Genomic DNA, 24,421 nt, shown 5'->3' with positions numbered 1-24,421 from the left:
TTAAGACACTTTTTAAACCATTTTTGCTGCTCAAAAATAGCCTGCGTCTTAAATTAAAGTACAGTATAATGATACGTGTGTTAAAATCGCCAACAAAAGACCCGAGTACACAAACAGCAACGTGGCTGACTGCCGGAAAAAGTCAACAGAGGCATCTACCTGAATACACAAGCAGCACAAACATGACTTACTGCTGAGAAAAACACAAACCAAGCTTCCTGAGGACTACCAAGAGAAATGTTTACAATTTCAGCAATTCTAACAAACAGTACCAGCTTGGACAGATCGGCAATGCTGATCAAACCCCTGTATTTTTCAACATGCCAGGCAATGTTCAGTTCTGTTGTGGTTGCTGGGTTTCATGGTGCCTGATGCTGTGAAGTGTTGAGTCGTGCTTGCTGTTGCCAGGATGTGTGATGCTGTAAATGAGTGGTGGTGTGTGTATGACAGAGATGCCATCTTAAGTATTATACAGTGTGCAGCACAATAAACAAGCTCTGTGGTTAATCTACAATGACACTGTTTCCTGTCAGTTTTGTAAGATACAAAAGTATAATTGAGGTTGTGTCTTTGTAAATGCAAAATGAGGGTGGTAAATTTGAACTGCATCTTAAATTTAAGGGCATCTTAAATTCAAAGGAATATGTTAGTTCGTTATTCATATATTTGTATATATATATATATATATATATATATATATATATATATATATATATATATTATATATATATATATATATCGACATACTATATAGGTAAGTACTATATATGTATTTGTATGTTTTCAATCAATGTTTGTTTAGTAAAAAAACAAAACATCAATAGTGTAATAAATATGAGGGCATATTAAAATAGCATTAAAGTGTTCTTTGTATGCATTACGTTATGTAAAAATATAGATATGTACAATAGGCTTAAACAGTACAGTTGTAAAATCAAATGAATACCTAGCAGGCTTTTTGTTTTAGTCTATCCTATATGGAATACAACCCAAACCATGCTGATGCGTTGTAGGCTTCACATATTATTTTAAATTGATACTAAATTATTTCAGCATATTTTCTTTTTATCTTAGTCTACTTACAATTAGCCTAAAATAAATCATAGTGTCGCATTAACAAGTTATGGCTATACTGGACCTTAACTATTATGTCAGGAATGTATTTAACTGTGTTTAACATGCTGCTTTTGCATACTGGTCAGTAAACATCATTAATTCAATAAAAATGTGACTGTGATGCTATTCCACCCCTTTCATTTTGCATCTGCTAAATTCTTGTTTTCTGAATGGAAATGCGAGTAGTAAATAGGGCGGGGATAGAACTGCACACAGTAATGAAGCACTTTGTTTCTCTTATTTACATTTTTTTTGGTTTACACAAGTTCTGTTAATACCTACCAGACCCAACAAAAACCATCAGCATGTGCACAGGTATTCCTCTAAATACAGATTTAATGTGCACAGCCCTGGAAACTGGAACTTTTTATTTATTGTTTGAATCTGTGGCCTAAAATGCTTAGTGTGCATTTCAGGTTTATGTGGAAATACACTTCAAAAACTTATTTGCCTTGGACAAGGGATAGTCATAGTCAACCAATGAAAAAAAAGCTAAAAGGTATTTTGTAAATATTATATAATATCCCGTATTAAAGAGCCAGTATCTCCATGGTTTGCAGCTGCAGTTCAGTTCTTGTAGCTGCCTTTGAATGCAGAGGAGTCGGCTACAGCTAGATCCATGGTATCATGCAGCTGATCTTGAGAATGCAGGTTTGCACCAAACTAATCAGATCTGCAAAGGTCTTTTACCTTAAATGCCACTAATAAAAAAATATTTCTAGAAAACCCTATTTTCCAGACATGCCTTGATCCCCGCACTTTCATTTCTGGTTTGAAATGCAAGGAGATACAATAGGTATTAATTCAGGTAGCTCTGCTGGAGGTGGGTGACTATAATGTGAGCAAACAAGTGAAAACAAAACCAAAAAAAAATGTGTCCTTGTTTCAGAATAGGACTCTTACACTTTTACTGCTGAGTATTCAGATATGTAAGTACGAATTGTTTGAATCTTTTGTTTGCTCAGCCAGCAAAGTGAATGATCTGAAAACGATCAATTTCAATACATCTGGTCCTAAAGCAAAAGGCTAATGTCAGACTGCTGGGCTTGATAATTAACCCAAATGAACAATCTGGAGTGTCAGAAGACAGGACCTGAACATTAGTTATGACCTCTGGACTGCAGGAGCTCTTACTAATGGTCAGTTTGGACAGGAAGTAAGCAGATCCTAATAATTCATGAATTAGTTATTTTAACTCCTTGGAAGGATAGAAAGCTGCATGTCTCAAGGGTTTCCCTTACTCCTTGAGATCTTTATTGACACTTTTTTTTTTATTTATATTAAATTGAGGTTGAACGTTCTCTGTATGACCAACCCGTCCCCCCCCCCCCCCCCCCCCCGGATTGGGTCTTTAGCTCATTGCCTATTGGAGACCTGAGCCAGGAATGTAAAATTCAATGCACCTTTTTATTTTATTTTTTTCTCCGAACAATGAGTAATAATTAGCAAAATAACTTGTGTATTACTTGGATAAACTACTTGTTTTTAGTTGTTGCTCAGCACGGCCCCAGGACATATCGTTATTTTTTATTGGAGTAAGGAGGCAAAATCTCTTATTTGAAATAATAATATCAAAAACACAATTCAAGTAATAGTAAATATGACTTACAAAGTGTTATTTCAGTGCTGTATTGGATAATAGCAATATGTCCATATGATTCTATTTACAGCGCTTTCATGACTTTCCGGGTATATATAGTTGTATATACATCATGACACATGTCTAAGGTAAATGACTGCACATGTCCCTGTTCTAAAGAAAAAAATAAATAACATTTGAAATTGTACCTCATAATTTACAAGCTGTAGGTTAAAACATGCCTGAAACGTATAAACTGGTAAGATGTAATAGGCCAGTGAGTTCTATACAGCACACATTAGTCTTATACCACATGCCTCCTAATCAATTTGCATGAAGCAATTCTCCTGACAGCAGGACTTTAGATTTCAGATTGAGTTTAACTTAAAAAGAAGCTCCACTGAACCATACTCAAATTGTGAGAGGGGTGTTCGGCTGGAGGTCAGTGTGCCTCACATTGTTATGATAACCAGATCTGGAGACTGGATGAGAGGGCTTTAAGTGAGGAAAAGATGCAGCATAGTTTCTTTTTTTATATCTTGTATTATTCATAATAATATATAATAATAATCATACATAATAATAATATAATAATATTACTATATAATAAATTTTAGAAAAATAGTAATACTTACTTGTTTTGTGGTTAAATAATAAAACCAAAAAAATGCAATAATTTTAATTGTCTGCTCACTCAGACAGTACTTCTCCTTATGAGAACTACAATTACACAGCGAGTTTGATGCGAGGTGATAGACAAAACAGCAGGCGCTCATGAATATGGAAGGCATGTCTTAGAAAATAAATTAACAGGGGCCATCCACTCTCCTGACCCACTTAGGCTGTCAATTACAGGTTTGACAGGTCTGTTCTGAAAAAAAAAAAACGAGTATTACAGAATTTTTCGATTAACTAATTTCCCCATGCATTTAAGATTATTTTAAGCACTACAAGGTAGTCATATAATTAATCACCAAATCACCAGAGCTGACATTAGCGTACAAGCAATACATTGTTGCTTATTATACTGCTAAAGCTTCTAGTCCATAGAAGACAATAGAAATAGAAAGAAATAATTGGGCATAATGAATGGAATAGCTTTGTAGCCAGTCTTGCTATCTTTAATGGATCTTTCTTCTTACTCATTTTTAATAGATGTATCTGTTAAAATAATTTATTGTATTTTTTTAGTATAAATAATTAATTAGTTAGGCATTATTTTAGTAGTTTAAAACTCCAAATGTACATTAATACATCAAGGTTGTTCGATTATTGAATACATCAAAATGTTCGCCAGCAAACAAAGACCCTGGCATTGGTTACAAGCTACTAGTATTCAGTGTCAATTAATATACAAATAATAAATAATAATAATAATAATAATAATAATAATAATAATAATAATAATAATAATAACGGATAGAAATCCATGGAAAACCAACAAATTATTTTGTTCTGTTCGGATCATTGTATTTATGGGATCTGAAACATTAAAGCCTTGCTTTTCTTCAATACCTATTACATGGTTACTATTGATTAGTCATTTTGTCATTACGCCCATACACTCTGGGGTTGTTTTTCTCACTAACATATTCAATGATGCTAATTTACATAGTTTGTAAAATGTGTGAATTAAAGGGTCTCTTTAGTTTAACTGGTATATGTTGGGGCCATTTTTGGCAAATGAAAAGTGATGGTTAAAGCATTTAGCAAAGGTTTAGGTAGCTAATGCTTAAATCTACTGTGAAACACTACATTAATCACCAGATTAAAATGTACCAGTATAAAAAAGATAAGCATGCAGAGCTGGCTGCTGACAGAATGTCGACTGGGTTCAAAGAACATCCCCTGGATTATACAACTTGTATAGCACACTGTTTAAAAAATCTTCAGTATAAGCCTCATTCTCTTACATGGTATATTTTCACAATAATTTAGAAATTTATCGTGCTTTACAATACATCTACTCTGCTTTTTTTCACGTTTTTTCACTATGCTTTACAATAGTCATGTGATTTACCTCACTTATAGTGGTTTTCTATGCTTTCAATACTCTTACCATGACTTGCCACACTGACCTTTTAAAATGCATTGCCAAGGAATTAAATTCAAATAAACAGACAGCACTTCCTGGACATCACGTAGCACAACTGCAGACTCTTGTGAAAATAGTTGTTGAGTTATGCGAGGATGTCATGAAACAAGCTATAAGAAAGTAAGGGAGAGGATGGTAGAGCTCCCTGCAGAATGAGCCAAAATCTATCATGCTGAAGTCAACATCCAACTGCTTTCAATTATACCTTAAACATTTGGTGACTGTTTCTTTCACATGCAAATGCTTGAACTGTTGCATGGATACTGGAACAGACTCCATAATTCAGCTGTCTGCTGCTTTATCACTGCTCTCAGTGGGTCTCTAATGAATATTTCTGTGCGCGTGTGTTTGTGCCTGATAATCAAGCCAAGAACTGGAATACTAATCAGGGCCTCTAATGCACACAGCTTGGCACCTGTCCAAGTAATTTAAAAATAAAAAAAGATATGCTTCTAAGGCAGAATTATTTTTTTTAATAAACTTAAGAGAATGCCTATAGAGGTGTTTAAATGAGTTTCCCTAAAGCAGGATGTGACCTGTGCACTCATAGCATGTTACGCCAATATGAGTCATGGTGATGGGTGAACTGCAAGTTGAGATAATGATTTGGGGCTTTATAAATCTAATTCAAACTTGCTGTTCTTGGCTGTAAAATGCATTATGAGCCGATTTTGAGTTGATATTGTATTATGATATGCCACTAAAGTTAGTAGAATATAACTGGAAGAAAAAATAAGTTAAAATAACAATAGTTACTGAAGTGAAAAAAGGCCATAATGCACACAGAAAGGGCATGAACCAATTTAGCTGATAGAAATCCTTGGAGATCTAACAAAAACATATTTTTTGGTTTGTTTTTGCTTCAATACATTTTCTTCTAGTTATGAGTTTGCAGGTGTATACAGAATGTAACGCTATTTAAAAGTAACTTGGTGGTAATGTAAAACAAATATAATAAACAGTTTTGCATTATGGTTTTGTTAAGCTATGAGGAAAATGGCACCATAATTTAAATGTAATCTTAGTGTAAGTAGAACAATGGGCTTAGGTACAGTGCAGTGTTTCTGGAATATGGAATTGCAAATATAGGATATTCAATAAACTGACATGAAATGTGTACAGGTGTGCCTTGATTTTATGGAAAAAACTAAAAAAAAAAAAAAAATTGTCTGTTTCCAGATCCTTCTGAGCATTCAATTCTAGTGCATTTGGGAAGGGTAGAACATAAATGACTGTGTGTGTGTGTGTGTGTGTGTGTGTGTGTGTGTGTGTGCGTGTGTAAGTGTGTAAGTGTGTAGGGAGCTGGGGGAGGGGTATACCAGAGGAGCAGCATGGTTGCTTTGCTGTGTAATCAAGACAACAGTGCCCCCCCAAGAAAAAAAGAAGGGTCTAAAAATGTATGCCTAAGCTTTGGATGCTCAACTTACTCCCAGATCAAGTGGAGAACAGAAAAGATCTACAGCTGTGCCAGTCTCTGTTGCCCAGTAGGAGACATATAGACTGTAGGATTACAAAAAGGTTATAAAATGGGAAAAAAGTATTGTTTCACACAAGGATTATCAAGCTGAACCACTTTTATTTGGTAAATCTAGGTTTTAAGCATAGTTCTGTGCTGAACCTATATTTCCTTAATTTAGTCATTTGGAAACATGCATATGTAGTTGTATATACATCATGACACATGTTGTATAATAGTTATATACATAATAGTTTAGTTATAAAGCTCTGTTATTTTTCAGTTGGGGATTGTGTATTAAATTCACTTATAATTAGGTTTACTACTATTCGATTTTAATTTTTTGGCCATATTGATGATTAATATCAACCTTTATTTTAGAAAGAATTTATGTTTCAGGCAGAAAATGGGTGAATCAACCATTATGCTTTAAAAAACAAAACAAAACAAAAAAAACGCTTGAGTTTTTATGCCATTGAGAACTGTCTTATTTAGCAAAACCTCTTTATCATATTCAAAATACAACAAAAACTTGTTTAACCAACATTTTAATTGAAAAAATGTTTGCTCACAGCAGAGCTATACCTTGTAGTATAGAATCCTACAAACATTTAAAAGTTGTCTCTAACCGTAGAAAACGCAGCATATAAAAATGTATTACACAGACTTTTACAACATAAATTACGAGTAAAAATAATATGCACAGAACAAAACATTAGAAAGTGGAACAGAACTAAAGTTGCACTTATTAGTCTTAGCTCCCCCCCCCCCCTTCCTGCTTCAGCACAGCTGGACTGAGAGTCACTGGAAGGTAAGGCAGACAGGCCCGCTTTGTCCTGCCACGGAGACTTTAACCATCGGTCAGAGTACTGTGCGCAAAATTCATTAAGTGTATTTCCTCTTGCGCCCCATTTTCAAGTAAAACTATTAACTGTCACCCTATACCTATAGCAAAAGCCTACCTACACCTTGACCTGCTAATTTCAAAGTAGGCGCTTTGAATGACAGGCACTATAGCTGCAAATGAAAGTGCACAGTCAGTGCAGATCATGATGATTGACAGTCATTTAAACAAATGAGAGCATTGTAGCGCTGCTTCAGTTAATGAGATCTGTCAGAACAGGGTGAAATGATGGTGATGGTGAAACTACAGTAGTAACAGACCACTGAGATGATTGACAGCGACTTCTAGCCAATCAGAGCGGAAAGGAGATGGGACAGACAGTAAATATAAAAACTACAAACAGAGATGATCTCTAAATGATTATTTTTTGTAAAAACATAAAAAATAGTTAGTGATTTTACCAATGTTTATCCGGTATAAAGTTATTTCAGTCAAATTAATATTTTTGGGGAATTCAACATTTAACAAGCTTTACTGATTTGTATCATCCTAAAACCATGTCGTGGCTTATGAAGCCTTGTCTCTTCCATTATCATTCACATCTAGATTAGCTGACAAATGAGATGTCAATAATAGAGCTCTTCCTTCCTGCATAGATTGTAAATCATTCAAAACACCACTGCATATGTATTAGCAAGCATTATGACGACTCAGCACTGCTATCTGTACTAAGTTTATCATGTCTTATAGCTGTTGAGTGCTGTTGGTGTTTAGTTTGAAATTGTAAGTTTTCAGTAAACAAAGTATTTTTCAATTCATAGCATACATTTGGATACTGGCATATTTTGGTTTGTCAGAAATAGCTTTGATTTGATCCACAGTGAACTGTGTTGAGGACTGACACTGTAAGAATCGGAAGGACTTTTGTGCTACACTCTTGGCTTCTGGTAAGGTTATGAGTTCAGAGATCAAAAGGTATTCTTGTTCTTAGTCATATTATGCATTCACACTATTGTTAAGAGCCCCTTTGATTGTTGTAATATAAGAACTCCATGCTATAAGTTATTGTTATAGCATTGGAGTCTGCATCATTGAACAGTCTCAAGAGGGTTTTTCTTTTCTTTGTGTTGGACTCAGGCTGTAGGTATTGGGGCTGATCTCTCCTTTCAATGCAACAGAGACTTGTGCCAGACCTTTGGGCATTGTTTATTTCAGGAATTGCCTTCAGCCAAGTTTTTGTATCAGGGTTTGCTTTGGTGGGCAGAAAACTCATGTGCTATTGTAAATTAAAAATAAACCTTTTTACCTAGAGATAATAATGCATAAGTGTAAGCAAAGTTAAGAGAAGGGTATGTGCTCATAATTACTATAACATAATCTTGATGTAAAGCCAGATTCAAATTTTTTTGTTAGGCTTGCCAATACAAAAACAAAAATGAACCCAAATAAAAGGGCTGCATGATAAATAAAAGAACAACAGCAGAAAACAAAGTTAAATTAGGCATGTTTAGGGAATGGTACCATGATATCTGTCATAGTAAAACACCAGATATAATTAAATGTTGAATTCGCTTCAGCATCTCAAGAAAGGGAATCTCATAGTCAGTAGATATCAGTGACATCATCTGTCAAGCATATCCAAAGTCCTATGCAACTGTCAGCCATGTTCACAGTGCAGATGGGCACTGGAACGCTCACAGGGGAGTCTCAGCCTGGACACAAACCCAGAAGCTCCAGGGCAGCTGAGTGCATTGCTTGGATGGAAAGTATGATTTACACAAGAAACATTTTTGTAGTTTTTACTGTTGCTTAAAAAGAACAAGACCAAACAAATGGCTGACTTACAAATATATTAAAACTACAGTATATTGTTATATTACTTAAAGCTGTTAAATTGAATTAAAAATAAATACATACATAGATAACATATTATAGGCAAGGCATTAGTCATGTAAGTTCAAACAGAGACAGAACAATATGCCTGTGCATCATTAAATACCCAAGGGCCATGATATTCCCTAAAGTCAACATTGACTAGACTTTATTCTGGGGTTGCCTAACTAGCTTCATGACCTTCTTAGTACAATTTAAAGCATCGAAAAGCCTATAAAAAGTAGGGGCAGATTATAATTATATCAGTTGAATAGTGTAAATTGTGGTATAATTATGGTATAGTTGGTGCTTAACAAGTAATTATTCTTTGCTTGTAATTTTTAATATATCTTTAAAATTATTGTATATTGAATATATTATATTACACAAAAACCTGACTGTATAATATTTCATAAAACCTGCACAGGCTACAGCAGGGAAAGCCCCATTTACAGGCTCTGCCCTTTAACTAACTTGGCCTTGCATGGCAAGCAGAAGATATTTCAACAGTTGTTAAGGACAGATCATGTATGTTTACAAAAAATGCAAAATAGGCAAAAACACAAATGTGTCCCTTTGCATTGATCCTGCTAGTTATTATTAATGAACAGTAAATAAATTGTTCCAAAGGAGGACATTTTCCTAAAATTGTATCTTTCAACAAATGGCATCAAATCCAGGCAGAACCATAGTAATGCGTAAAACTTTAATTACTTTGGAGCTGATGTAAGGATAAGCGTAGTACAAGCAACTGCGACTGCAATGTCCAAATTGCCTAGTGGCCATGCAATTATTTTGCATTGTGGCCTATGTAAGCTTAAGAGCAATGCAAATTAGTCAGCATGCACAAAAAATGAGCTGCAATCATTGTGATGAGGTTTACAATGAGCGCCGCCTGTGCATCAGGACTATTTCGCAGCTGCACTTACAGCCCAGAGGTGAGGTGAGTAAGGAGTACAGAGAGCAGTAGGTGCTGTATGAGATTTGTGGAGCACAAAAATCCAACCAAACAAAAATGTATGTCAGAGGAAGGGCAGCAAAGTCCATGGAAAATAAAAGTTTTCTGAGGAGGAGCTAAGAGTCCTTACAGATGAGGTCACTCATCAGCATGAAATTGAGCTGTTTGGAAAAGCCTCAGCCAACATCAGTTATGCTACCAAAGAGGCCATATGGTCCCCTATAGTGGAGAAAGTCAATGCTGTCGGTGTTACCAGGAGGACAGTCAACCAGGTGATGAAAAGGTAGCAGGACCTGCGGCAGCGAATAAAAGCAAAATTTGCAACACAGTACAGGCCTGCAGCAGGAACAGGAGGAGGACCGGCATCCACATCACAGCTGACACCACTGCAGAGGCAATCGGAGAGGACAATCCATCAACTAAAGATACTGGGTGTGCCGGATGGCCTGACTATTGGAAGTCTCCAGCGTGCATCTCCTGGGGCAGGTCAGTATGTTTTCTTTCAAATATAATGGTTATTTTATCTTGCAAGTGCAATGTAAATGAGATGTGATTACAGTAGGGAGTAGTAAAAATAGCATGTAATTGTATAAATAGAAATGTATTTTACCTATATGTATATATTTATAAAATGGGTATTTTAAATACTCTGCATTGATTGGTCAAAACAGGTCACACAGGGGTGTTGATATTACAGCATATCACCATAGGTTGGCACTTCTTTTCAAAAAGGTGCAAATCACTGGTAGATATCTATACGCCACTGGAATTTTGAAAAGAAAAATAGAATGAAAAAAATAAAAAAAATTGGCATATTGGAATTTATCGCAATAAACATGACTGACAAGATTTATGTAAATGTTGCCTTTTGGGAAACCGAAGTGAATATGAGATATTGAATAAGTCTGAATCGGACACCAATGACTAATTACAGTAGTGAAAAAAGCAAAAGTAAGTATTCAAATCAATTAAAAACTTGCCATTCTGATCAGTCTCTGCTCCTTCTCAGTGAACTATAGTGTTTCCTAATCCCATTCTGAAAGTAAATACTTTAAAAAATATATCTTGAACTTTAAGCTTTTTTAAAAAACATTTGGGCAGCTCTTAAAAGAACCTTTCGTGGTTAAATGGATGTTTTGTTGCCGCTGCCCCCGGTCTGTCCATTCTTCTCCTCTGGTCGTCCATCTGCCTGCCTGCCACTGGTCCCACCCCCTGTGTAGCTGTGTGTGATCTAATGCAGCCTATTTATAAATGCATCTGAACAATTCCTGCCATACCTTTCTCTCCACATACATTCATCCAGATATGATAAACAGGCCATAAACAGCAAAGTCAGTTTGACAAGAAACCGGTTATTCGATAATGCAAATAATGTCTTTCTCACTACTGTGAAGGGTTAACAAAGGGTGATAAATAAAATTTTTAAAAAGTACTGTCACCTGATACTGTTGCAGGTCTTGTGAGGAAGGGTGTGCATGATTGAAGGCAGATTAATTTGTGCCATGTCATGATGAAAATGGCCAGCAATATTTTACTTAAATATGTAATGAACAAACAAAAATATTACAAGTATAACGAATCAAATAAAGAGAAACATTGCACTTTCAATGGTATTGCTCAATTCAACATCTATAAATTGCTTTTTTTATTTTTTAAAAGTTATATGGAACTCATTTTTCTTACGTCAGTTTTAGGAGGAAGGATATTTAATTAAAATGACTTTTTTGTTGATTAAAAAATGCTTTAACCTTCTTTTTTCAATATAGTTAGTTAACCCATTTTATAAGTGCAGTAAGGAACTTCAGGGTGTGTGATATACTCTGTTATAAATTGGGTATTTTAAATACTCTATCCTGATTGATCAAAACAGGTCACATGGGGGTGTTGATACTACAGCATGTCACCATGGGTCGGCACTTATTCAAAAACGACAAATCACTGTCAGATATCCATATACTAGAATTTAAAAACAAAAATGGCAGACATATTGGAATTTATCGCAATAAACATGACCGACGAGATTTATGTTGAACTTCTGGGAAACCGAAGTGTACATGAGATATTAAATAAATCTGAATCGGACACCAGTGATTAATTAAAGTAGTGAAAAGGAAAAAGCTAAAATAAGTATAAATTCAAATAAATTCAAAACTCGCCATTCTGATCACTCTGTTCCTTCTCCCTGAACTACAGCGTTTCCCGATCCCATTTTGAAAATAAATAGTTAAAAAAATCTCTCTTAAACTTTCAGCTTTTCACAAAATATTTGGGTCCCACTTAAAAGATACTTTGTGGTTAAAAGATGTTTTGTTGCCGTTGCTCCCGCTGTCCGTTCTCCGGTCTGCCTGCCTGCCTGCTGCCACTGGACTGACTCTCTTCGCAGCTGTGTGATCTGATGCTGAACATTTATAAATTCATCTCGACAGTTCCTGCCGTACCTTTTCAATGTGTCCAGGTATGATGGTATCATGTTTTCTGCTGTGCCTTGCAATGTTTAAAATTGTGTCTTAACACTGGTCCAGTAGTTCTCCATGTTACCAAGCTGTACATTGCAGTCAGTTTGATAAGTAACCGGGTATTCCATGTAAATAACGTCTTTCTCGCCATTGTGAAGCTGCAGCACAAATCTATTATGGATACCTCCTGTTACTACCCTGGATAACAAAGGATTATTAATAAATAAATAAATAAATAAACACTCTCACCTGATACTATTGTAGGTCTTGTGAGGAAGAGTCTGTGTGATTTAAAATAAAGGCAGTCTTATTTGTGCTGCATAGTTTAAAGACAGACTCATTTGTGCTGTCTCGTGATAAAAATGTACAGTAATATTTTACTTTAAAATGTAATGAATAAACCAAGAAGTGTAACGAATCAAAACTGCTCTATCAAAGGCAATATTCAATTCAACATCTGAAATTATTTTTTAATTAATGCATTTTTGGTTTTATTTTTTTCTGTTTTAAGGGACTATTTTTTCTAAGTTCAGGCAGAGGTGGAAGGATATTTAATAAAAATAACTTTTTTTGTTAAGGAAAATCGGTTTTTATGGGGGGGGGTGTTGTAATGTTGGTTGATCCATTTTATAAGCGCAATAAGGCACTTCAGGTTGTGGGATATACTTTAATAGCCACAAGCCCCGGGTGGTTAAAGCCTTATAACGCACCCGGGGCATGTAGATATTAGATTATATAACACACCCTGTCGTACCTCATTGCTTATACACACACACACATATATCATCATCATCATCATCATCATCATCATCATCATCTTCAGCCTTTTTTCAATCCACTGCTGGGTGAAGGCCTCCCTGAGATTCTTCCACAAAAGCCTGTCTGCTGCGTCCCTCATCTTCGTTGCTCTGGTGTGTTTCCTAATTTTATCTTGCCATATTCCTGAAGGTCTTCTTCTTGGTTGCTTTATATCTCTTGGGATCCAGTCTAGTATCTCCTTGGTCCAGCAATGGTCTGTTCTTTTTGTTACATGTCCGGCCCACTGCCATTTCAGTTATTTGGCTCTTATAATAACATTGCATACTTTTGTTTGTGCTCTTATCCATTCCTTACTTTTCCTGTCTCTCCTTGTTATTCCCAGCATTTATTTTTCCAGAATCCATTGAGTCATTTGTAATTTTTGAGTCATTTTTGCATTGAGTGTCCAGGTTTCGTAAGTTAACACTGGCAGCACGCATTGGTCGAAGACTTTCCTTTTGAGGCATAAGGGTAGTTTCCCTTTCAGAACCATGCTTAATCTTCCAAAGGCACGTCAGCCCATTTTGCTCTTCTGTTGATTTTGCACATTTGGTTCTCTGTTGCCATAACTAAATGTCCTAAGTATAGGTAGTTATTGACTTCTTCAAACTTGATCCCATTGACTTCAATTGCCTGTGGAGTGGTATATTTATTGAACATGACTTGAGTCTTCTTCAGGTTCATGTTCTATAATCTACAAAATTTTTACCAAGATACTCACCAACAGCCTTCAAGATAAATTTGACTCTGCACAATCAAATGAGCAAGCAGGATTCAGTCGTGGATTTAGCACAATGGATCATCTTCAAGTTGTACAACAAGTGATTCAAACCAGCAACGAGTATGAACTATCACTCTGCTTGGGATTCGTCAAATATGAAAAAGCCCTTGACTCTGTTTACACAAGATCTGTATTAAGCGCTCTGAAAAAACAAGGAATTGAAAAAAAGTACAGAGACTTGATCAGCACCATTTACAAGAATGCAACTTCCACAGTAAGACTCCATAAAAACAACGACAAAATCAAGATTAAAAAAGGATTTCATCAAGTAGATACAATTTCCCCAAAGCTCTTCATGGCCACCCAGGAAGACATTTTCAAAACACTGGATTGGGAAGATAAGGGGTAAATAAGGGACTCAATGGAGCCTACTTGAATCACCTACAATTTGCTGATGACATCCTCATATCTACATGCCCACACACACACACAGACACACATACACACAGACACACACACACACACACACACACACACACACACACACACACACACACACACACACACAGACACACACACACACACACACACACACACACACAGACACACACACACACACACACACACACACACACACACACACACACACACAGACACACACACACACAGACACACACACAGAGACAGAGAGACACACACACACACACAGACACACACACACACACACACACACACACACACACACACACACACACACACACACACACACACACACACACACACACACACACACACACACACACACACACACACACACACACACACACACACACACACACACACACACACACACACACACACACACACACACACACACACACACACACACACACACACACACACACACACACACACACACACACACACACACACACACACACACACACACACAAACACACACACACACATACACACACACACACACAGAGACACACACACATATATGTACACACTGCTGTGCAAAAGTCTTAGACATGTTGCATTTTTCTACTCTGATGCATCATTAGCATCAACAATTTACTCAAAGCCTCCACTAGCGTCCTTGTCCATCCATCAACAGTCCAAAGATCATTGTTCCATTGTTCAATTTCTGTGTTCTTGTGCATATTTTAGGCTTTTAGTCTTGTTAACAAACGTATTCTTACTGCAACACATGCTTTAAGTCCTAATTTCAAAAAAGTGACCTTTGTACTGTTGATTTGATGGACAATGACTCCTGTGCCTTCTGCCAGTTCTGTTGTCAATTCAATGCTTGTCTTCTTTCTATTCCTTAAGGATATTATCTTCAAGTATTGCTCATCCTTGTTAGACAGCTTTTTGGGCTTTCCAATCCTGTTTTTGTCAATTACAGATGATGTTTCTCTGTGCTTGTTGATTATGCTTTGGATACCACACCTTGAAAATCAAGTGATGCCAGCTATTTCACTCAATGTTTTTCCTTCTTTATGCAAGTCAAGTTGTTATAATAGTAGAAAACACTAGTGAAGGCTTTGAGTAAATTTTTGATATGCATAATGCATCAAAATAGAAAAATGCAACATGTTTAAGTATCTATCTATCTATCTATCTATCTATCTATCTATCTCTTGGATGTCTACAAACCAGCATATACTGTTAACTGTCACAATGATAATTAAAGAAATATCACAGAGGCTAGCATTTGGAATGCATATTAAAGTAAATGCTACTTACCTTCAACTGCTCCAAGTAGTCAGATATATTTCATCTGTGCACAGGACATGATTGCCTATGAAGCATAAATAATAGCATGACTACCGTTTACAACAGCCAAGAGGTGGAAAAGCTGTATTATGTGATCACTAGCTAGACTTGCAAATGCTCATCTTCCTACCAGTGACATGTATTTGTGACTTTCATGACAGAATCCCATGTGGAGGACACACAAGAGACCAGAGAAGAGGCCCACCTGAACAGAGTTGAAGAAGAGGATGTGGAAAACATAGAAGGCCAAGAGGAGACTGAGATCATCACCCTCAACCTGGAACAGATGCCTTCACAGTTTGCAACAAGACACATTCCGGAAATGCAGTCTAACAGGAAAAGTACCATAACTGCTGTAGAGCGAGACCTCATGGATGCTCAACAACAGCAATGTCGTTTGAGGGCAGAAATTAACAGCATTCAGCGCAGACTCGTCAGAGCGGTATCATGCAAGAGTAGGTGCATGAATAACCTGGCAGCAAGCCTTAGAGCCCAGACGGCTCTTACAGCTAGTACCCAGGATAGGATGGTGCAGGTATTGGAGAGGCAGGAATGGACATACCAACTGCTAGCCATGAAGATCAAGGGCAGCACCTCTGCTGCATCAACGAGCTCGGCAGTATCGGGAGGATCTGCTGTGACAAGCACTAGCTCCTCACCTGCTAGAGGCAGATCACGTTCAAGAGGTAGTTGTGGAAGGCCAGCTGCCAAACTCTTTCCCCCAGCCAAACTGGAGATGCAAATAATCTTTTTTAAGTCAGACGCTGCAAATACCATATGGCTGTGATGTTTATGTTAATGTATTTACACATTTGTTATCATTGCAGTTATGTGAAGCTGGAGGCTTTTTCTTTTCATTAACTCACCTTTCACAACTGTAAATAAAAAAAAACACCCACAAGTATGTGGAACGTCAATAATGACTGTGTGTGTCTCATCCGTCTGTAGATTATCATTATAGAGCAATCGATACTAATGAAAGATTCATGTTAGTGGCCATCAAAAATTAGTGAAGGCAAATTAAGTCACAGGTGCCATCATTATACATGCTCCTGCTGGGGGAGATATTTCGCAAACATAGCATACATTTTCACAGCTATGCTGAAGACACATAGCTTTATATTTCTGTGAAACCTGGGTATACCTCTGCGTTCTCAGATTTAATGTAAAAATCTGGATATCTCAACAGTTTTGCAGTTAAACTCAGGTAGCAGAGGTTTTGATTTTGGGTTCTAGGCATCAATTGGAAATGTCCAATTCTCTAAAAACAGAGTTGAGTCATTTAAATTAAAAACCAAAATCAGATGCCAGAAATCTGGGATTCATATTTGATTTTGCTGTATGTTTTGAGGCTCATATCCATAATGACACCAAAGTGTCTTTTATCATCTACAAAATATTGCTAAGATTAGGTTTTGGCTTTCATTGCTGGATTCAGAGAAGCTAATTCATGCTTTTGACTCATCTAGACATGGTTACTGCAATGCTATTTTTGCTGGTTTACCAGTCCATGCCTTTTCACGGTTATACAGCTTGTTCAAAATGCAGCGGCGCAAGTACCCACATAATCCTGTGCTTGCTTCTCTACAATGGCTTCCAGTAAGCTATAGAGCTTTTGTCCCTCTGTGTACCCAGGCGTGCTTTAAGGTCAGCTGATTCTGGTCTTCTGTCCCTCTGAAAGATTAAGACAGAAAGGAAAGGACAAAGAGCTTCCAGTTACAATGCTCCCAGATTATGGAATTAACTACCATCTGATATTAGAGATGCAGAGTCAATTAATATTTTTAAATCAAGATTTTAAAAAACTTACTATTTTTAGACTAGCATTTTATACAAAATGTCCTGCCTGGCTTGCTTGCTGTTCTGCAATCGGTTCCCATGGCTCAGCAAGTGCCTCATCATCCAAATCAACGGGCATGCCTCGATGCACAGCCAGATTGTGCAGCCTACTACACACCACAATCACTTCACAGAGCGTTTCACTATGATCCAGGCAGCTAAACCCACTCTTCAGGATGCCAACAGTTCTCTCGATGACACGTCATGTTGTTACATGGGCATGGTTGTAGCAAACTTGAGCTTCGGTTTCTGCATTGCTCGATGGTGTTATCACCCAGAATTGCAGGCCATAGATACTATCCCCTAACATAGAAAAGTGTGTCCTATTATGTTATAATTAGGGACAATGTGAAAATTGCATTTTTGGCGAGTCCATCGCTACAAACTTATATTAAATAATGCATTGTCATTTTGCTATATAAACATATATAAACATTTTTTCAATTTTTTAATTTTCTTAGAAAAAAAATTTCCAATGTTTTTGTGCATTTTTATAACTGTTTTCTTAAGGTATGCTTTGATTAAATACAAATTAAATACTAAAATAAATAATTAATTTTAGTAAACAAACTTTACTCAATAAGGTAAATAACTAATGCAAAATCTCACCAGCTTTCCGTCAAGGACATTAAACAGTACTTTGCAATAGATAAGACACCTACTGACTTTACCCTCTCAGTTTTGCCAGCCTGTTGCACGAATTTTTAAAGCTCTCAGACTGATGAGCCAGAACATTGTCCTCTCTAGCGAAACAACTTATTTAGTTGTGGCTTGTTTACATCTATACACCTGGGGTTCTACGGAAGATTGTCATGCTGTGGCTTTTTTAGTTCTGTTTTTTCAGCTGAGACTGACTGAAGCCTACAAATCTCATAGAATTATCAAAAGTGTAAATGAACAAATGCCACAAATGACCAACTTTTTAATTGTTTTATTCACTGGTGGTTTTATTTGTACACTGTTTTAGTCGCACTATTTATTGTATTTTTACACTGTGTGCTATTTTTATTATACCCAAAGGGAGGCCCCAATAAAAGGTTCAAAGTATGTGTTTTATGTACCCAAAGGGAGACCCCAATAAGGAGCTTCATGTATGTGTTTTTTTCCTTTAATTATTTTATCACGGTCACAAGCGATTGGGTCCTCAATTGTAGTTGGGTGCAAACCATCAGCACCACTTGATTAGCTCCTCTAAATAACCAGAAACAAAAGAATAGGAAGACGGAGAACACAGGGGGAATACACTGGAACCAGATCAGGGCCATCACACCAGATCCGGACCGGGGCCATTTTGTACATGGAAGGAGAAGCACCACTGGAGTCTCAGCAACAAATACATTGAAGAGAAGCAGCACGTCACAGAAAAGAAAATTAAGTACTCTTTGCATTTTCAAGACTAAGAGACTACTGTTTCACAAACGACTGCAAGTGTAACTAGTGTTGTTTACATAAGAGTCCTATCTGTTGGATTCTAGGGTTCTAGTTATTGGCATACTGTTGGACTTGAAGATATCCTTAATGTACTACTAGTGCTGACATATTGTAGTTTGTCTGTCTCTAGGGCTTGCCTTCTTTTTCTTTCCATTCCAGAAGAAGGGTTGCAGAGAAGACCGTCTACTGTATGAACTGCAGATACCCCAATAAGCGAGGCTCTCACCTACTAGAGTTAAGTATTAGTGGTCGGTTAGGAAGACTATTGCTCTTGTAGGGAGGGGCCGAATGCGGGGTGTGTGAATTAACCCCCACTATAATTACGGGGAAGGGAGAGCAAATATTAAGGGTGGATTGTTTTTACTGTTTTTGTAGGATTGATATCATGGAGAGAGGAAGTATCCCCTGGAGGTGGGCGTGGGATCTGGATTCAAAGTATTGGCAAGGAGACAGTTTGACTTTCGTGGACACATTAAAGTGCCTGTATTATGGTGAATACCACTTTGAAGAAGATTGCCTTTTGTCCTTTGAGTAATGAGACACTCTGCAGCCATTGAAGGTCAGGTGACACTAAAATGGTATTGTGGACATAATTAATCTACATTCTAAACAGTGTGGGACATTTTGAAATCATCCAGTGGGAATGAACTATACTGTTACCTGAATACTTACTGTGTGAATATTGAATTATAGCATCCCGGGGAAAATCACTGTTTTTTTAGGGTGTGTAAGTGTTCTTGTTATTGACATTTCTTCATGTAAACAACTGTGTTCTGTTGATTTTTTTGTTGTTTGGCATAATAAAGAACAACCATTTTACTCAGCTGTATGTGTGGTTCCTGTGTGCTCCTGGGGTGGTCCGGTGGTCAGGCTGAGATTCAAACAACCTATGGAGTATAGAAGAGAAGGTTATTAGAAAAAATATACTTACTTGTAAAGTCACATAAACACAACCCCTGACACAAGTATACAGAAAGGTACTGCATGCAGTTCAAGTGTGATTTATTAAACATTCTCTTTTTAAACTAAGCAAGTCTGCAGCAGTGTATGAAGCATTCAAAGCACAAAGTACTATTAAGATTACTTTTATTTTAATAGTGTGCATTTTGATATGCATTTAATTCCACGTGCAGTTGTCATTGTATTGCATTTACAGCTGTGCTGTGTTCATGAAGAATCTGCGTTGCGAAACACTTAAGATTTTCCCTGTATGTTCTTTACAGTGACTTATATGGATTTATTTTACAAGTGCTTTGACAATACAGAATGGGTGGTGGAGATTTAATGTTGACATATATTAGATTCCTTTTTGTAGTAAAAATTAAATAAATATATAAATAAATCATGCAAAGGGGAAACAATAAAATGAGAAATATGATCCTTTTTAAATAACATTTCTGTGATGAAATCACAACCCTAATCACTATACCAAAATTGTTTCACATAGCATGAGTATCACTGCTTTACTTACCAAGAAGCCATCCGGATCCATGGAGCTGTTGACTGAGATGGTGATAAATCTCACTGCTGGAATATATAGGAATCATGGACAGGGCCAGGAGATTTGGTACTTACATTTGTAATGATGTGATGTGCATAACAGGTCATTTGCACATTAATGGAATGATAATGTTTTCTATTGCGATATATGTGCTCATCATTCCTGGGGATGTGAAGGGGGGATCAAGGCTATATGAGTGCCATCAATGGCTCTTATTACATTGGAGAAACCAACCCCTTGGTAAAACATTAGTTTTGTAACCTGCAGAGAGGCAATATCTCCATAGGAAATGACATGCATTGGCCTGCCCTTTTCAGCATGACATCCAAAAATTTGCCTAGCATGAGAATGTGGATTGGGCTATCCCTCCAGACATTCCAAATGTGGTCTGAAAGGAACCAGAGGCTGGTAGTGCAGAGAACACAGCACTTTCATATGTACAGGGATAGCAGCCCTAGATTGATGCTGGGGTTTAACTCATCCCTCAATTCATCTATTAGATTTATTATAAACGCTTTACCTGCAGCATGAGATGATAACGCCTTACCACCGCATCCTCCAACACCCCAAACAAAGTGACCCCGGGTTTGAATATGCAGGGTCTTTTCTGTCTTGCCCTTCTCCTCCAAAGGTTTTCCTGCCTATCCACAACAACAGCCAAGCGTTGCCGCTTCACAGGAAGTTTACCACAGAAGTTATCCTGAGGACAATGACAGCTATTTGAAGGCGGTGGTATTATACACCTCTTAATTACTCACTTCTACAATGGTTTGCACCTTGTAAGAGGAGGTGCAAAGTTTTTCGAGGGTCAGCAATTGTCTAAGTGCAAGGAAATATTCTTAAATCTCGTTAGAATATTTGCGCCCACTTAGTATTCCAGATCCTCGGCCAATTCCATGCTTTTTTCCTCATTTGATTATATTTCAATATTTATTATTATAACAATATAGTGAAAGAGAGAATTAAAATGACAGGTATATACCAGTTAAAAATGTTCCAAACAATTACGAAGTAGCTTAATGAGTTAATAAGTCCTTCTGCAGGTACTCAAAATACAATGAATTAAACAAGTGACTGCAAAGCATTCAGGAGTGTATTATCATTATTACATTTACTTCAATTTTTATTTGTGTTAAGAATCTGAAAGATTTTCTTCCATATCGGTGAGTTTACATTTGTTAAAAGCAGTTGGGGGTATATAACAGAGATAAGAGTACAGGCACGCATGATTGCTCACATTGTGGCTTCCAGGCAACTGTCAATCACTGATCTAGCATGTCATTGATATATTGGACAAGGATGTGATACAATGATAGTAACACTGAAACAGCTACACCCTTTACAGTTTTTAGTTTACACAATTTTTAAATGTAATTGTAGAACTAATGCATGATATACGATTAGATTTTTAAACAGAATTGTATCCCTTGTAAAGTATTAACCTTAATTTATTTTTGTAGTTTGCTCCTTAAGATATCATTTTGTTTTAATGTGCTGTCTCTGTCCCCTACCCCATATGTATCATCCTGGTTAACAAAACAACATAACGAACAATTGATCAATATTTTGTCACAGGAAGAGGGAATGGTACATTTGAAAGTGCATTTTGCTTGTGATTAGACTTCCATTAAGTGTAGCATCTATTTATCAAGAACAATCTGTCTATATGTATAGGCGAATCACATGTTTGTTCTCTGACAATGACTCATTATGTATCTATTTACTTATTTATTTGTAAAATACTGTACTATAACAAGGTAACAGCATTTACAGGTTAATAATTCAACAAATAAAACGACAAGGAGCACAGGTAAAGGAATAAGACAGAAAGCAAAGTGTAAGGTATACATTACAAACTTAATCTTAGTAAGAGTTAAGACACAGGCTTGTCTTTTCATCTTCTCTGTACGCAATCGTTTGGGTGCTTTTCCGTGGTGTATGTACGGACCATGTTCTGTCATTAGGTGTTTAGTTACAATTTGCCCAATAGACAAATATATGTAGAATAACCTCATCTTAATGGTTGTGTCAAATCGTCATCCTTGTAGCTTTCTTTATGCGTCAGTCACTAGTTTTTTATTTATCACCACACATCAGAATCCTAATCAAGCTTTGAGAAACACAAATATATTTATCTTTGGCTTAACCTGTACGCTATGTAACTGCTTAAGACCAGTTGATAAACAAGATAAGTCTTCTCTTCTGAGAGCTTGTCGAGATGTCCCATGTTTCGTATCTATAGACATGTGTCCATTGGCTTAAGAAGGTAGAAATAAATATACTGCACAAGTCCCAACCCAGCCCCTAAGGCTTGGTCACTTTCCAAACACTTCGCAATTTGTCAGTCTTTCCTCACATGGTGGTCTCCACTGAATAAGAAGGAGGCTGATTTAGCCTCTCACCACACTACAGTATACAGTCCCTTCAGATACAATTGGAAATGGGCACACATGTGCCCAGTACATAGACAGAGGGCTTCATTTTCCAGCGCTTTCAATCCCTTAGCTTTCATAAACACTAAAATAATAAACCAGCCATTGTACAGAAAAAAAAAGAAGCAAGTCATTTGATTAGATTCAAATGAAACCCATGAAGCGGGGTTGTGAGCTGATCAGAGAATCCACAAAAGAAAGAAGCCCTGTAGTCAACATATGTGATATTACACTATTAACCATTTGTCAGTGGCAGTGGGTTGAAAAGCTGCCCAGCATGTTTAAAATGAGCATACCTCACAACTCTTTGAAGATCAAGAATGTCCTTGTTGACTCAGAAAACAGGAGTAATCCTTCTTCGAAGTGCATATGGTTTCTGAATGCATTTACACCCCTTTCTGCCTCCCAAGTGTTACAAAAAATATACATTTTTCACATATCATCTTACTGGCAGAATAGAGTTGCGGGAGAGCTCAGGGAGATGTAGAAACTGTGTATCGCTTCAAACATTATTGATTTATTCTTAAGTATGTATTGTTTAGCCAATATTTTTATGAAACTGTGTGTCTATGTGTGTATAATATATTAGTTTCCAGCACTGGGTTCTTTACTGTATCCTACACATTACCTGATACATTACATTATTGTAAAATGTTTGTATTATTTTTTTTCCATCTTTCATATACTGTATAGGCTCCTGTTTACTTGCAGAATAGTATGCTGAGAGTTGCAGGGGAGCTGGGAGAGATGCAAAAAAGATGTACCGCTTCTAAAATTATTGATGAATGTTTTAAAGGCATATGCAGTCAATGTCCTATCTTAGAATAAGTGTCTATGTGTGTATAAGCACTGTATTTGATTACATTACTCCGAGTCTTATCTCCTACAGTACATTATTGAAAACATTTTTACAAAAAAATAAGTCTTTCATATAATAGGCTACCACCAATGCATAAAGACTGAAGGTTATTTTTTTATGTGCAGTGAGACTTTATATTTATTCACAGGTATGTGTAGAAACATTGCTTAAGTCCGTTCTTTCTTTCTAGATTTTGCACATGTTAAGTTTCCAAGTACAATGTAATATTTGTTTGTTGCTGTTGACAGCAGTATGGTTAGCTTTTTTAAATTAAATAAATAAAGAAATATTAAAAAAAAAATGTTTAGTACTTAAAAACCAATACAGAACAATTTAAATCATACCATAAACTAGTTTTGTGTTGTTCGTTTGCTTTAATTTTAAGTTAACCATGTTTATGTATGCAGAGTGAATTTGTACTTCTTTCTGCCTTCCTGAACACAATCCTTGTCCACCCTAAAATGTTATGTTTACAGCTAATTCATGGTGCTTGTTCTGAGTTATTACTCTCTCTCAACACTTCCAGCAATGCTCTCCTCCATTGCTTAAAAAATGTAGCTTATAGATATATAAAAATGTATTTTCAGAACAAGTTTAAACCAGTATATGGAAATATGTCCATAAACATTATGTCAGTGTATATGGTTTTTTTTTTTTTTGGGGGGGGGGGGGGGGGGGGGGG

This window comes from Polyodon spathula, chromosome 6 (genome assembly GCF_017654505.1).
Source record: "Polyodon spathula isolate WHYD16114869_AA chromosome 6, ASM1765450v1, whole genome shotgun sequence".
Classification (NCBI taxonomy): Eukaryota; Metazoa; Chordata; class Actinopteri; order Acipenseriformes; family Polyodontidae; genus Polyodon; species Polyodon spathula.
The sequence above is the reverse complement of the archived record's forward strand: the minus strand, read 5'-3'. Positions refer to the sequence as shown.